A 13,573-nucleotide genomic window follows, 5' to 3' on the forward strand; every position below is an offset into this window, starting at 1 on the left:
GGACGATTGGCATGTAAAAGCGAAAAAAAAGTAGGATAATCGTGAATGTCCAGACAGTCGTGAATTGTCGAACTGACGTGAAGGCAATTAAAAACGGTTACCTTCTATCGCGCTAAAATACCGCGGCCAAACCCGTTTCCATTTCGGTTGTTACACATTAATTACTAAGCTTAAGTGGAGGTTTTCCTGAGCTTTATGAAAATTAAAAATATTTATTTTCATATATAAAAATATAGCCTGTGGAAGATTTGTACTTACAATAGGCACTGAAAGACGGGATCAACGGTAGCACTTATAAATCCCCGTCGACACAACGCGCCAATCAAGCAACAATTGGTGATAAAAATCTCACGTATTGGAGCACAACACCCTCGCTCTCCGGGGCCATCTTTCACAGCACCGTTGCACCGGAGGTCGTGATTAAACATAAATCCAACAAACCCGTCTTATCTTGATTGGATTGCGGAGCACCGAGAGCGCCGCAGCCAGCAGCCGGAGTGCGATTGTGGCATGCAGGTAACGCTGAAAAACACTGCTTCGATTGCGACCAACCACCCGATGGCAAGAGGCTGGAATTTAGCACAACATATCGAGAGATTAGTTATTCCTAATAGTTTTTATTTGCCACCTCGTGGAACCACCACCTGTCACCCCGTGGTTTTCCTCGTTGCACGGTCAAAAATAATTAATTTTTTATGCAGGAAGTTTGGATTTACCCGAAGATGTCAGCCAGATGTCCGCTGAAAATTGGCAATCAGTTTTAACAGTAAATTCCGGCGGTTGTCCGGATAAAACAGCTCTTCAATGGATGGTGAATTTAGCGGGTCCATTCTAACAGTGTCGTGTATAACGCCCGATTGATCGAACAGTGAGGAAAGCTAATCAATTCCTGCCCCGCAGGTCGCTAATCTCAGCGTGGAATCAATAGCCCGGCAATGACAGCGGAAATGGTGGCTGCAAAAAGCGACGATTTGCTGCTGCCGGAGCCGGAGGTCGGTTGCCTTCACCCACCTGGCCGGCCGGCCGGCAGTCGCCGGTGCTGCGTATGAAGAAACAGTGATTTCTATTAGTTTTTTTATATATTTGATATCGATTGCCGACTGCTGATATCGGTACACCGCGGTCTGTCAATCAGTTGTTGAATGTTTTTACCCAATTCAGCACAATTACCCGCACAAACCCTTCTGCAGTGCAATTACAGTGGTCGTTCGGTCGGCGGCGATTGATTTGACATATAAGGAATAGCACTTGTGATGAAGAAATAATTCTACCGCAAGCCAAGATCGACCGGATCTGCCGAGAGCAAAGTTGTCATCCTGGGAATTGTCGCTACCGCCCACCGATTTTAAACGCTTCCCAATAAAATCTTTCAATTTACGACCATCGGTGAACATTTATTTTGTATATCCCTATAAACCACCATCGCCGTTTTCGTTAATTAATTAGTTAGCTTCCGACATCGTCCCCGTCGTCGTTAACGTCGATCGAGCCAAGCGTGGGCCGATCGTCGAAGACATAACCATCACACAGGTAATTTTCTCCCGGGCCGCGTGAAGATGGCAGATCGATATCGAAACGATGGGATACGATGCAAAGGGAAGCTGCGAGCGATGGTGATCGTTTTATTTTTATCGGTAGAAGTGACAGCACCATGGCAATAATCATAAAGCTCCGTGTAGAGTTTATCAAGTTACAGTTGCAGCGAATATTATTTTGCCAATAATGTTCATTGCGCTGCAACTACTGTTTATTAGTGAATTACAAGCTATGTTAATAGACACTGATGGAAATTACGAACATTGAAGACTATGTAAAATATCAATGATAAAAACCTCAAATTCGAGCCTCTGAATAACCAGAATTTTTGACAGAACACAATTGGAACTAGGGAACACTGAGTCTTGGGACTTCCGAAGTACCTCAGGTGTTCCTCATGGCAGCAACATTGGACGCTTGTTATTTTCGCCGTATTACAACGATGTCTGCATGATACTTGCTCCAGGATGCAGAATCGTGTACGCTGATGACCTCAAAATCTCGCTGCAGTTCGCTAATTGGCTAATTGCTAATTGTATCTAATTATAAAAGCTGATTGACATGTTGTATGTTTGGTGTGTACGCAACCGGCTCAGTTTAAGCCGAAAAAAGACTCCAATCCAATATAATTATTCTATATACAGCCAGAATATTGAACACGTGACGGTCGTCAAGGATCTTGGTGTTCTATCGGATACCGAACATAAATTCCAGGGACACTACAGCAGCATCATTTCCAAAGCAAACATGAAGCTGGGATTTAAAATGAGAAATGCAAAATAGTTTACCTGAGTACCTGAGTACCTGAGACCATTGTTTTACGCACTTTTACGCTCTTCACAGGAGACGGCAGCTGTTGTTTGGAACACTTAACCTTTGGACTGCACGGATCACATCTATATAAAAAAGGTTTATCTCGTAGGCGCTTCGGGATCTGCCCTGGACGGATCTTCTCGAACTTCATCCATACGAACACAGCGTTTAAGCTGCTGGACATGGATACACTGGAAAAGAAAGGAGACGTTATGCCTACCGTATTTGTTGAAAAGTTTTTTTGACGTAGGACTACGTCTTTGTTTGTTTGAATGAAAGATTTCAAATGCCAATAACTACTGAACTACTAAATGAAACTAAACAATTTATGTGTCTTCTTCTTCTTCTTCTTCTTCAGCAGCATAGAGCCGGGGTGGCTCGTGCTGTTTCAAGCACTCGTCTCCATTCAAATCGGTCTTGGGCCACTCGTCGCCAATTCCCTTGTCGTCTCAGAAGTCGCAAATCGCTTTCGACCTGGTCGAGCCATCGTGCACGTTGGCCCCCCTGTTCCTGGTGCCGGTGGGGTTGTTGAAGAGGACTATTTTCGTCGCACTGTCGTACGGCATCCTTACGACGTATCCGGCCCACCGTAGCCTGCTAACTTTCGCTAGATGTACGATGGGAGTCTCCCCAAGCAGTGCCTGTAGCTCGTGATTCATACGCCTCCGCCACTCTCCGCTTTCAGTTTGTACTCCGCCAAATATCGTCCGCAGCACTTTCCGCTCAAACACGGCAAAGGCGCGTATGTCCTCCGTAAGCAGCGTCACGGCTTCAAGTCCATAAAGAACTACCGATGTAATAATGGTTTTGTACATTGTTAGCTTCGTGCGGCGGCGTATGCTTCCTGATCGTAGCGTTTTACGAAGGGCAAAGTAGGCCCGATTTCCCGCTTGGATACGCCGCTGGATCTCCTTACTAGTGTTGTTCTCCGCGGTCACCAGCGATCCCAAATACACGAACTCCTCAACCACTTCTAGTTCGTCGCCGTCAACGGTTACCGTCCGTGGGAGGCGCGCATTTGTTTCCTTTGAGCCTCTTCCTTTCATGTATTTGGTCTTCGACGCATTTATTTTTAGCCCAATTCTCCTAGACTCCGCTTTCAGTCTGGCGTAGATTGCCTCCGCCGTCGCAAAGTTCCTGGCAATGATATCGAAGTCATCTGCAAAGCCTAGAAGTTGGCTACTCTTGGTAAAAATCGTGCCTCGCGTTTCGATGCCCGCTCGTCGGATCACCCCCTCAAGAGCGATGTTGAACAGCATGCAGGATAGACCGTCACCTTGTCTCAACCCTTGTCGCGTCTCGAAGGGACTCGAGAGTTGTAACGGTTGCCTAGTTTGTCATAATATACTAGATTATTAAAGTTCAATATCGCTTGCATAGAACTTTTCATAAAACCATGATGGGTTAGAATTTACTGTGTTTAAGAATGAGGATAAAACGCCCGATGGATATACAATCTGGTGTACTCAAGTAATGATACAATTTTGAGAGGATATCGCTAGAAGTGAGATTGGAGAAGTCTCTAACGCTAGACAGTACTGGGTTCGGTTAGAATGCGAACTTCGAATCGGGGATAAGAACAGGAAAGCTAGATGCAAGGAAGGATCGGGCAAGCGAGCCGAGTTCGTCTAATGACCATTTAAGATAGCTTCGGTTGAAATTTGCTAGAGTTACGGTTTCCGCTTCGTTCGGCCGTAATGTTCAATGTCGTTGACCTGCCTTGAACTCCGCTCTGAGGGCATTCCAAGTCACTCGTCCATTCGACCCAGATCCGTTGAACGTGTCGGAAGTTTTTTTGCTCGCGTTGCGAAAAGGTGTTGATTCCTTTCTATTAATATACACGTGCCGAGTCTAAGTTTCTTTTTGATCATTTCAGTGCTTAGTTAACATAAATTCAGCTAGCTAGTAGTGGTTTGCCGCCTTCCGAGTTTGTACAGTTAAAAAGCTCGAAGAAAGGTAATAAAATCTGTGTTCAAGTGCGTGTTTCTTTTTGGTTACAAATCACTTAATCATTAATAGGGGCAGGAATGACGCTATCGACGGTTACCACCGCCGTCAAATTCCGTGGGTCAACATACCTGGCCAGCCATCCACGTGGCCAGAAGAAGTCACGCCGTCAACATCGTGACCGGTTCATCGTCAATCCGCCATTTTGTTCGCCGACAGTTCACCGCCGGACAGCACGTGAAGTCGGCGGTTGATTCACCCTGATAGGTGAATGGACGTTGCGGCCGTTGCCCTCGTCAGGAACACCTTTACCGTCACCACCACCCCCGCTAACCTCGTCGACTCCGTTGCCAGCCGCTGTCGTCAGAAACCGACACTTCGAGCCCGGATACCAGCATCCCAGAACAATAGGGAGATAAACGAGTTGTCGCCGTAAGTCCCCGCAATAGCCAACTGTAAGTACAGTTTTCTTATCCATGTGAACATGTGATTAGCCGGCTGTCAATGAAGCCGTAGATGAAGATCAATCGAATACAATAGGATCTATATCGGTACCGAAGAAAATAAGAACACGCACACAGTAGGGTCATTTAGGCAATTGATATGAATAGCAAAGTGTAGAGAGCGGGAATGAATAAAATGAAATGTTGTATATCTGAAAACTACTGTTAGTTTATGCCCGCTTGGTGTAGCCTTCCCTATTCTGAAATGCTTTGAGGAATGTACGTCTCGGTACGGGTATGTTGTCGCGGTTCGATGTATTGAAATCTCGGTGAAGCAAGGTGTTAAATTTTGAATCTTCCCATGCGGTCAGGTCCTCTGGTGTCGAGTGGAAAAAACTTGCCTGTGATGAGAAGCTTTTTTATGTAGGAAGTTTTCTGATGTTGACTGGTGGAATTTCAGGGTGAAGTGAACGATAATGGTCATTTTCGGATTCGCGAGTAAGCCTTGCCCGGGAGATTTTTGAGGAAAGCCAACCGTACTTTAAACCTTTACGAAGGGAGACATTTAGACCTAACTCCGTTAGAGTCTCAAGCTGGGCAATTAACGTGACGATTGGTCCTCACTTTGAGATGGCGCATAAGCCAATCGTTTGGAATCGGATACGGTTGGTAATCCTTTCCGCCTCAAGAGTTCCTTCAGGAACTGGAACCCCCTCGGGTTACAGAGTGTCCCAGAGATGCGTACGAAACACATCACTCGATCCAATGTAGCTCTGATCAGTCGCGTCAGTTTGTCCGGGAAACCGTATTCGTGCATTATCTGCCATAGCTTGTCTCGATCGACTGCATCGTATGCTGCTTTGAAATCAATAAAGATGTGATGCGTGGGCACGTTATACTCCCGACATTTCTGCAAGATCTGTCGGATAGTAAAAATTTGGTCCGTAGTTGCGCGAGCCCCCATGAAATTCGCCTGATAATTCCCTACGAAACCTTGTGCTATCGGTGACAGCCGGCGTAACAGGATCTGGGAGAGTACCTTGTAGGCGGCGTTTACCAGCGTAATACCACGATAGTTGCAGCAGTCTAGCCGCCATGTTTATAAAGCTCTGCCAGTAGGCGGTCCTTCCCAGCGGCTTTATTGGTCTTCAGCAGCCTGATTTCTCGTTTGACTTCTTGGAGATCAGGTGCTAGGACATCACTATCTTCCATGGGCGCTTCTAGGTTAATTTCCGTTCCGCCTTCTTCTGCGACTTCGCCATTGAAGTGTTCATCGAAGAACTGCTTCCACCTGTCGACCACCTCGCGCTCGTTTGTAATTAGATTCCCTCCCTCGTCCCTACACATGTCAGGTTTCGGTGTGTAGCCCTTCCGAGTTTGGTTCACCTTCTCATAAAACTTGCGCGTGTCATTAGCTCGGAATAGTTGCTCCAATTCTTCACGATCTCTGTCCTCCTTTTGGCGCTTTTTTCTCCTCAGGATCGTGGTCAACTGGTTCCTAGCTCGTCGGTATTTGGCCAGGCTCTCTCTAGTGGCAATACTTAGATAATTTTTCCAAGCATTTTTTTTTCTCCTCCACCGCTTGTTGGCATTCCCCATCAAACCAATCATTTTGTGTACTCCGAGGCTCAATACCTAGTGCCGCGGTAGCGGCCTCTCCGATGGCCGAGCGTATTCTGCCCCAACCGTCTTCGAGGTTTGAAGCACCTAACTCCTCGGAAGAAGGCAGTGCCTCATTCAGTACTCGCGCGTAGTTCTCGACAGCTTGTGGGTTATTTAGCTGCCTGACGTTCAGCCGAGGAGGGCGGCTTTGACGTGTCCGGTATACGGTGGACAGCTTTGAGCGCACATGTACTGCTACTAGGTAATGGTCAGAATCAATATCCGCATCCCGACGGGAGCGTACGTTCGTAATGTTAGAGAAAAACCGGCCCTCTATGAGAACGTGGTCAATTTGGTTCATTGTACGTTAGTCAGGTGATCTCCAGATGGCTCCTCGGGCCTCGGGAAGCTGCGAAGTTTATACATCGTCGGCCGTTATCGTTTGTGTCGGTGTGCAGGCTATGGGGTCCTACCACCGGTCGATACATTTCTTCCCTACCGACCTGGGCGCTCATATCCCCGATGACAATCTTGATGTCCCGTGACGAGCAGCTGTCATACGTTGCCTCCAGCCTCGTGAAGAACGCTTCTTTTTTATCGTCGGGTCTACCTTCATGCGGGCAGTGCACGTTAATGATGGTATAATTGAAGAAACGGCCCTTTATCCTCAATACACACATTCTCTCGTTGATCGCCTTCCAATCAATCACGTGATCCTGCATTCCGCCCAGCACTAAAAAGCCCGTTCTCAGTTGGTTGGTAGCGCCACCGCTCTGGTAAAACTGGGCCTTTCGGCCACGGATCTTCCAAACCTTCTCTCCTTTGCGACAGATTTCCTGCAGAGCTACGATGCCGAGTTTGCGGGGTTCCAGCTGTTCAATCAGCACCCGCTCGCAACCTGCGAAAGTTAGCGATCTGCAATTCCAAGTCCCGAGTCCAAGTTCGTCGTCCTTGTTCCGTCGCCTAGGTCGATGCCGAATATTCCGCTCCGAATATGCTTGAATGTTGTTAGTTTAAGTTTAATTTAGGTGTGTAACAGTACTGGGGCAATTTATGAGTCGTTGGATAGATAAAATAACCAGCAATTATGGGTGGGTTAGAGAGCAATTTTAAGGAGGGCGTAAGAGGGGGGGTCCTATACAAATGAAACACAAATTTCCGCAATACTCGAGAACTAATCAAGCAAATATAACTAAATTTGGCATGTGGGAGTTTCAGAAGGCAGGATTTTTTCTATGGTGTACTGAGACCCCTTCCCCTTCTAAGAGGGGGTGGGCTCCAATACAAATGAAATACAAATTTCCTTATAACTCTAGAATTTGGCATGTGGAGGTTTCAGAAGGCAAGAATTTTTTCTAGGGTGGATTAAGATCCTTCCCCTCTTTACGATGGGGGGCTCCCATACAAATGAAATGCAAATTTCCTTATAACTCGAGAACTAATCAAGCAAAAGGAACCAAATTTGGTATGCGGGGGTGTTTGGAGGCATGAATTTATTTTATGATGGTTTGAGACCCCTCACCCCTGTGGTAGGAAGATAAGGACTCTCATACAAATGAAACAGAAATTGCATATGTGCCATGTTTTCTGCTACGTAAGAAGCGGTAAGGTGCGAAAGTAAACTAGTAAAACCTTCTCGGAGCAAAACACAGTGAATCGACGCCGCTAACTTACGTGCCTGTTGTCATTCATGTCAAAAGAGGACATTCGAATGGCACGTCATATTTGCGATGAAAGTGCTTTCGTTTTAATGTTATTTGTAACCAATGGCCCTTTTAAAGGCCACAAGGGAGTTATAGTAAGATTATTGAAACATGTCAAGCTACGCATAATCATATTTAATACAATAATCTGTGGGCTGGTCATTCATTACTATTTCAACCTTTATTATGCACATAAGTGATTGTTAAAGGAAATCTCAATGGTTGCAGGCCTTGTACTTATGAACCCCCGTCCACGTATTTTCAAAGCCACCATTGCATTCAACGAAGAATTGAATCTGAATATTTTACTTTATCTCTTAATGGCACTCACAGATTCTTATAAACATACATATGCCAGAAATGCAGTTTACATTAGTCTTTGATCTAATGATCTGACATAGTCCTACGTCACCCTTTCGTACAACCCTTAGGGCTGTATACCTTGTAGTTTTGTTGTCATTTTACATATAACAGGCGACACATAACAAAAAACGAAAAATTAAAGACAAAATCCCAAACAACAAAGAATTAAATGTGAAACACTATAAAGCGAAGACGAATGATGAAAGATCAAGAAAGAAAATCAAGAGTAAGCTTCCTTGAATAATTTAGATAATTTAGAACAAATTTCATGAACTAATTTGGTTCAATAAGATATTTATTTATACAATCAAGAACAATATCTCTATGAATATTTAATACAAATGCGATAAAGTGTGATCACAGGCTTAGGCGAAATAAAGTGGGGTTCAACTGTGTAAAAACAAACTCTAGTACACATCCAAATTTAATTTGCACTTTTCAGCATAGCTAATAAACACTTTATACTAAAAAAAGCTTCACATGAAGTGCAAATGCTGGCTAAACATCCCAAGCAACAATGTGAGTTTTATTGTACTCTTAAGGTGATTTTCAAGACCAATTTTGGTCTTAAATGCCATCATAAGAGTGTAATAAAACCCGAATTGTTACTTGGGATTCGTATAAAATTGATTAAAATTTAATTAAATTTGGTTTCTTTCTTAATTTTAAGCGAAATTTCAACCAAATTTTTTTTAAAAATACAGATTATAAAACTACAGATTTTTCTTTAGCAAAGTCTGGCAACACTGGTTGCTAACCCATATGTGTCTCTGTCAATCGGTGGCGATGGATGCAGGGCAGAAACTCGAAAATTCAACTAGTTTCAATCGGAAAGGGTGAAATGGAAAATCCCAAACTTAAAGGTCATAAAAATCAAAACAAAACCCGGTCATTTTCTAAAATCAGCACAGCCATGCTAGGATCCGTGATTGTGAAAATAATTTAATTTACTCTATCGCCCTTTAGCTATGAATACTAAACAAGATTTACAATTCTAAATCAAATTGCCTCGCTGTTCGCTGGCAAGCGCTTACTGGCTATTAATGGAACGCGTGTATCCGCTTGTTTCTGCTTAATTGACGACGCATATAAAGATCTAACCCTGATAGGAACAAATTTCCGCTGCATCGTAGACCAAATTGAGCGACTTAGCAGACCATCATCACTTCGACAGCACGCCAGCAACCGCAACGCGATGCAACGCAGCTCAGCAGCTTCCGAAGAAAAGGTGTCCCAATATAATAGTAGCGAGGCCACGCTAGCAGGCGACCAAGGATCGAACAACGTTTTTCGAGGGTTCCAATTAATTTGGCATGATCGCACACTCGCACTCGGTAGGGCCTTTTCCTGCCAAAACTGATTCGACTAAAAGTGGTAGCAACATCCAATTAAAATAAAATAAAACAATTGCTACCTCATTTGATAGGCGGTAGCCAGAGAGCGGTGGAGGAGAGAGGTCCAAAGAGGGACACCAGTTCATTCAAGCCAAAGCCAGATGAAGATAGCATCGCTCGCTCCGGAGCAGTTTCGGTTTTGTTGGCTGGAAACGATCTCCCCACTCACCCGAAGCAACCCTTTCGCGGCCGGAACTATGGTTTATGGAATTTTGATTTGTCAAAATTACTTCTCATTCTATTTTTGTAGGTCAGTTTCCATATCTGTATAAAACTTGTAACTAACTTTCTGAGATGTTTAAGGGTTAAGCCGCGAAAAGTTCAAAAATTTATTCTAGAATGAGGACCCTTTCGTCCTCTGTTCTCCAAAGGTCAATATTTTGGGTGAAATTGGCCGTGACTGCGGGGTTGGAAGCAGAGAAAAATCTCAAAATCGCAGAAGTGCAAACTAAAATATGTTGAAAGTTGTGAAGCATCGATTAAAGGAAGGTGAGGTGAGTTGATCGGATACGAAACAAACGAACAAACAAAAAAAAAAATCGATCCGCCATATAAATATATTGGCATGGCTGACGGAGACATTCGCTTCGTAGAGGACTAACGGAAGGTCTCTGGCGAGAGACAAGGCGAAGAAAAAGGTTATTCGAATTTATCGCTGCTAATTGGGATAATAAATTGGCTTCCTCTCTTGTTTTTCGCGAGAATCGGCCCCGATCTTTACCAGGGGGTTGCAGCAGCAGCGAGGAGGCCGAAAGGATTGGTGAAGAAATAACAAGAGACTAAATAGCCAATTTTACAGCCGTTCGAGATGGTTAAGATAGCTGACAGAGACCAACGACGGGTCAGGGAGTTAACACTCGCTGACACAGAGGAGGAGGGGAGAAATTTACTGAATTGTGCGAAACCGCATCTTGCCGCGACGGTCCAAAAACTAGTGAGATTAAAATCATGTGAAAATATTATACTTGTGGGCAAATATGTTTTGAAATAATTTTAATTAGTCGACGTTTCCTGGTACTTGATATTGCTTTTCAGCTCATTCTTCTGATTATTTTTCAAACGATTTTTTGGATTAACAATTATAACCAAAGTTCCCGTTTATTTAACGATAATAATTTGAGTTACTGTTGTAAATCAATTATATTTAACATGGTAGAGAAAAAACTGGCTATGCCAAGTTGATATTTGACTTATTGCTGCTTATTATCAACACCAATAAATACGTTTTATTCTTTTCAAACTTCAAATGTGTTTTAGAAATGCATTTTCCTATTTCCCTACTTTAAGCTAGTCCGAAGTGATTAATCGACCACCAGCTGCATCGGCATTCAAACATCTTAAAAGATCCGACATGCTTTAATCGCTGCTGAAATCAATCCCCTTTAATAGGGACGGACTCCTTTACATAGCGCTCGGACATATTTTTTTATTACTTTATCATTCACAACGAGTGTCGAGAGGACAAAAACTCACGTTCGAACCGCCGGCCGGCCGAAAAGGTCCTTGGGACAGAAATTTCCCACCATCAGCACCACGCGAATCGATTTCCCAGAAATCAAACTGCTACAATAAAAAAGCTAAAGTGTGATCCTCTAATTGTTGGCACAGGAGATCGTAAATCTCCGACCCATTGAGTGACCGTCCCGAATCGCCACCTGAATGGATGATCATCGATCGAAATAAAAAACTTAATCGTTGACCATAGGCTTAGGACGGCTCAGTTGTAGGCTTGGTTTTTTTTTCTTCGTCAATGAAGCTATCATTGTCGAAATGTGCTCCGATTGAGCAGTTGAATGAAATTTCATCCATTCATTGATCGAATGAACACGCACTACCTGTGGACGATAGATGGAAACATTATGTGGCTGAGCGGACGACAATTTCAAGCATCCATTGAATAGGTAGACTTTCTTTGTTATTGTTGTAGGTTTTTCTTTATTCTCTATCAACCTTCTGGATCGCCAGTCATTTAGCACACATTTCAGCTCAAAGGATACTAACGATAAGTTGCGATTTAATGGTAACAAGTTGATTTACAAGGACCAGAGAAAACGTGAGAAACTTTTAGTCTAAGCCAGTAACCGTAAATCTTTCTTTTAATGTGATTATGATGCATTCTTTCATTTCTAAACTGTCATCGAGGTTCCGATGACACGGAACGGACACAAGACAAGTTATTTTAAATGACGCTTTGTTAAACCATCCTCTATTTCATTATCATCATTATCATAAATGAAGTTAGTGAAAGAAACGCGATTAACTGCCCCCAGTGGGTGGTGTTACTGGTGGTGCGTTATCTTCTTGCTTCACAGACAATAAATTCCGCACCAGTAGCCGGAGTGGATTTCCATAATTCCAGCACCAAGGGTTACCAAGGGGAGAATATTGAATTAAATGGCCATTTTCTAGTCTATTATTGTCACCCTCGCTGATTTCTGGAAAACTTTTGTTTCCCTCGCTTCGCGATACTAATCGAGGGAGAGCAGCAATCTTAGCAACCTAAACGTTTTTATTCGTTGGAGGAGGGGATTCAAAGTGTTTGACAGTGTGAGAATACGGAGAGAAAAGGAACCAAATGGAATGTCTATTAAATTTAATAATATTTAGGGGAAGCATTGTTGAGTTGAGTTCGTTGATGGAAGCAAAATAGAATACATATGTTCGGAGGGTTATTAACTGTCAAATGATATACAGAATGATTTTATTATAAGTGACAAGCCGACCTTATTTTTTATGTATATTATAAATATTTGAAATATATTAAACCTTAAATTCGGCACGACTGCTGCAATTATCGTGGCATAACGCTGCTAAACGCCGCCTACAAGGTACTTTCCCATATCCTGTTACGCCAGCTGTCACCGAACCACAGGTTTTGTTAGAGAAATACCAGACGAATTTCATGGGTAGTGATGTCCGTTAATCGTTTGTTTAATTGAATTTAATTGAATAACTAAAAAAATATTCGAATAATTTTCAATCGAATACCGCCAGTACGAGTAGTTTAATTAATCGAATAGTTTAAAGGAAATAATGTGAATGCGAATAATCGAACAATTGAAAAATTCGGATATCACTATTCATTGGGGTCCGTAAACTGTGTACAGCAATCGGGGCCAGCCACAAAAGACGATCATTAAGACTATCGCAGAGGCCTTTTAACCCAATGCCCTTCTGGCATACGAAAAAAAAATCATGGGGGTCGCGCAACAACGAACCTAATTTTTAGCATCCAACAGATCTTGCGGAAATGTCGGGAGTACAACGTTCCCACGCATCACATCTTTATTGATTTCAAAGCAGCATACGATGCAGTCGATCGACACCAACTATAGCAAATAATGCACGAACACGGTTTTCGGATAAACTGACGCGACTGATTAGAGCTACATTGGAACGAGTGATGTAGGTCGTGCGCCTCTCGGGCACACTTCCGAGTCTCTTCGAGACTCGAAGGCAAAGGGTGAGACATCGCTCTTGAGGGAGTGACCCGACGAGCGGTCATCAAAGCAAGAGGCACGATTTTCACCAACGGTAGCCAACTCCTAGGCTTTGGAGATGGCTTTGATATCATAGCCAGGAACTTTGCGAGGGCGGAGGCAATCTACGCTAGCCTGAAAGCAGGATTGGGCCGAAAATCATCATCGTAGCGTTTTGTAATGGGCAAAGTATACAAAATTTCCCGCTGGATCTCCTTAGTAGTGTTGTTGTCCGCGGTCATAAGCGATCCGTGGGAGGCACGCATTTGTTTCCTTTGAGCCTCTTCCTTCCT

Source organism: Sabethes cyaneus, chromosome 1 (assembly GCF_943734655.1).
Source record: "Sabethes cyaneus chromosome 1, idSabCyanKW18_F2, whole genome shotgun sequence".
Taxonomy (NCBI): Eukaryota; Metazoa; Arthropoda; class Insecta; order Diptera; family Culicidae; genus Sabethes; species Sabethes cyaneus.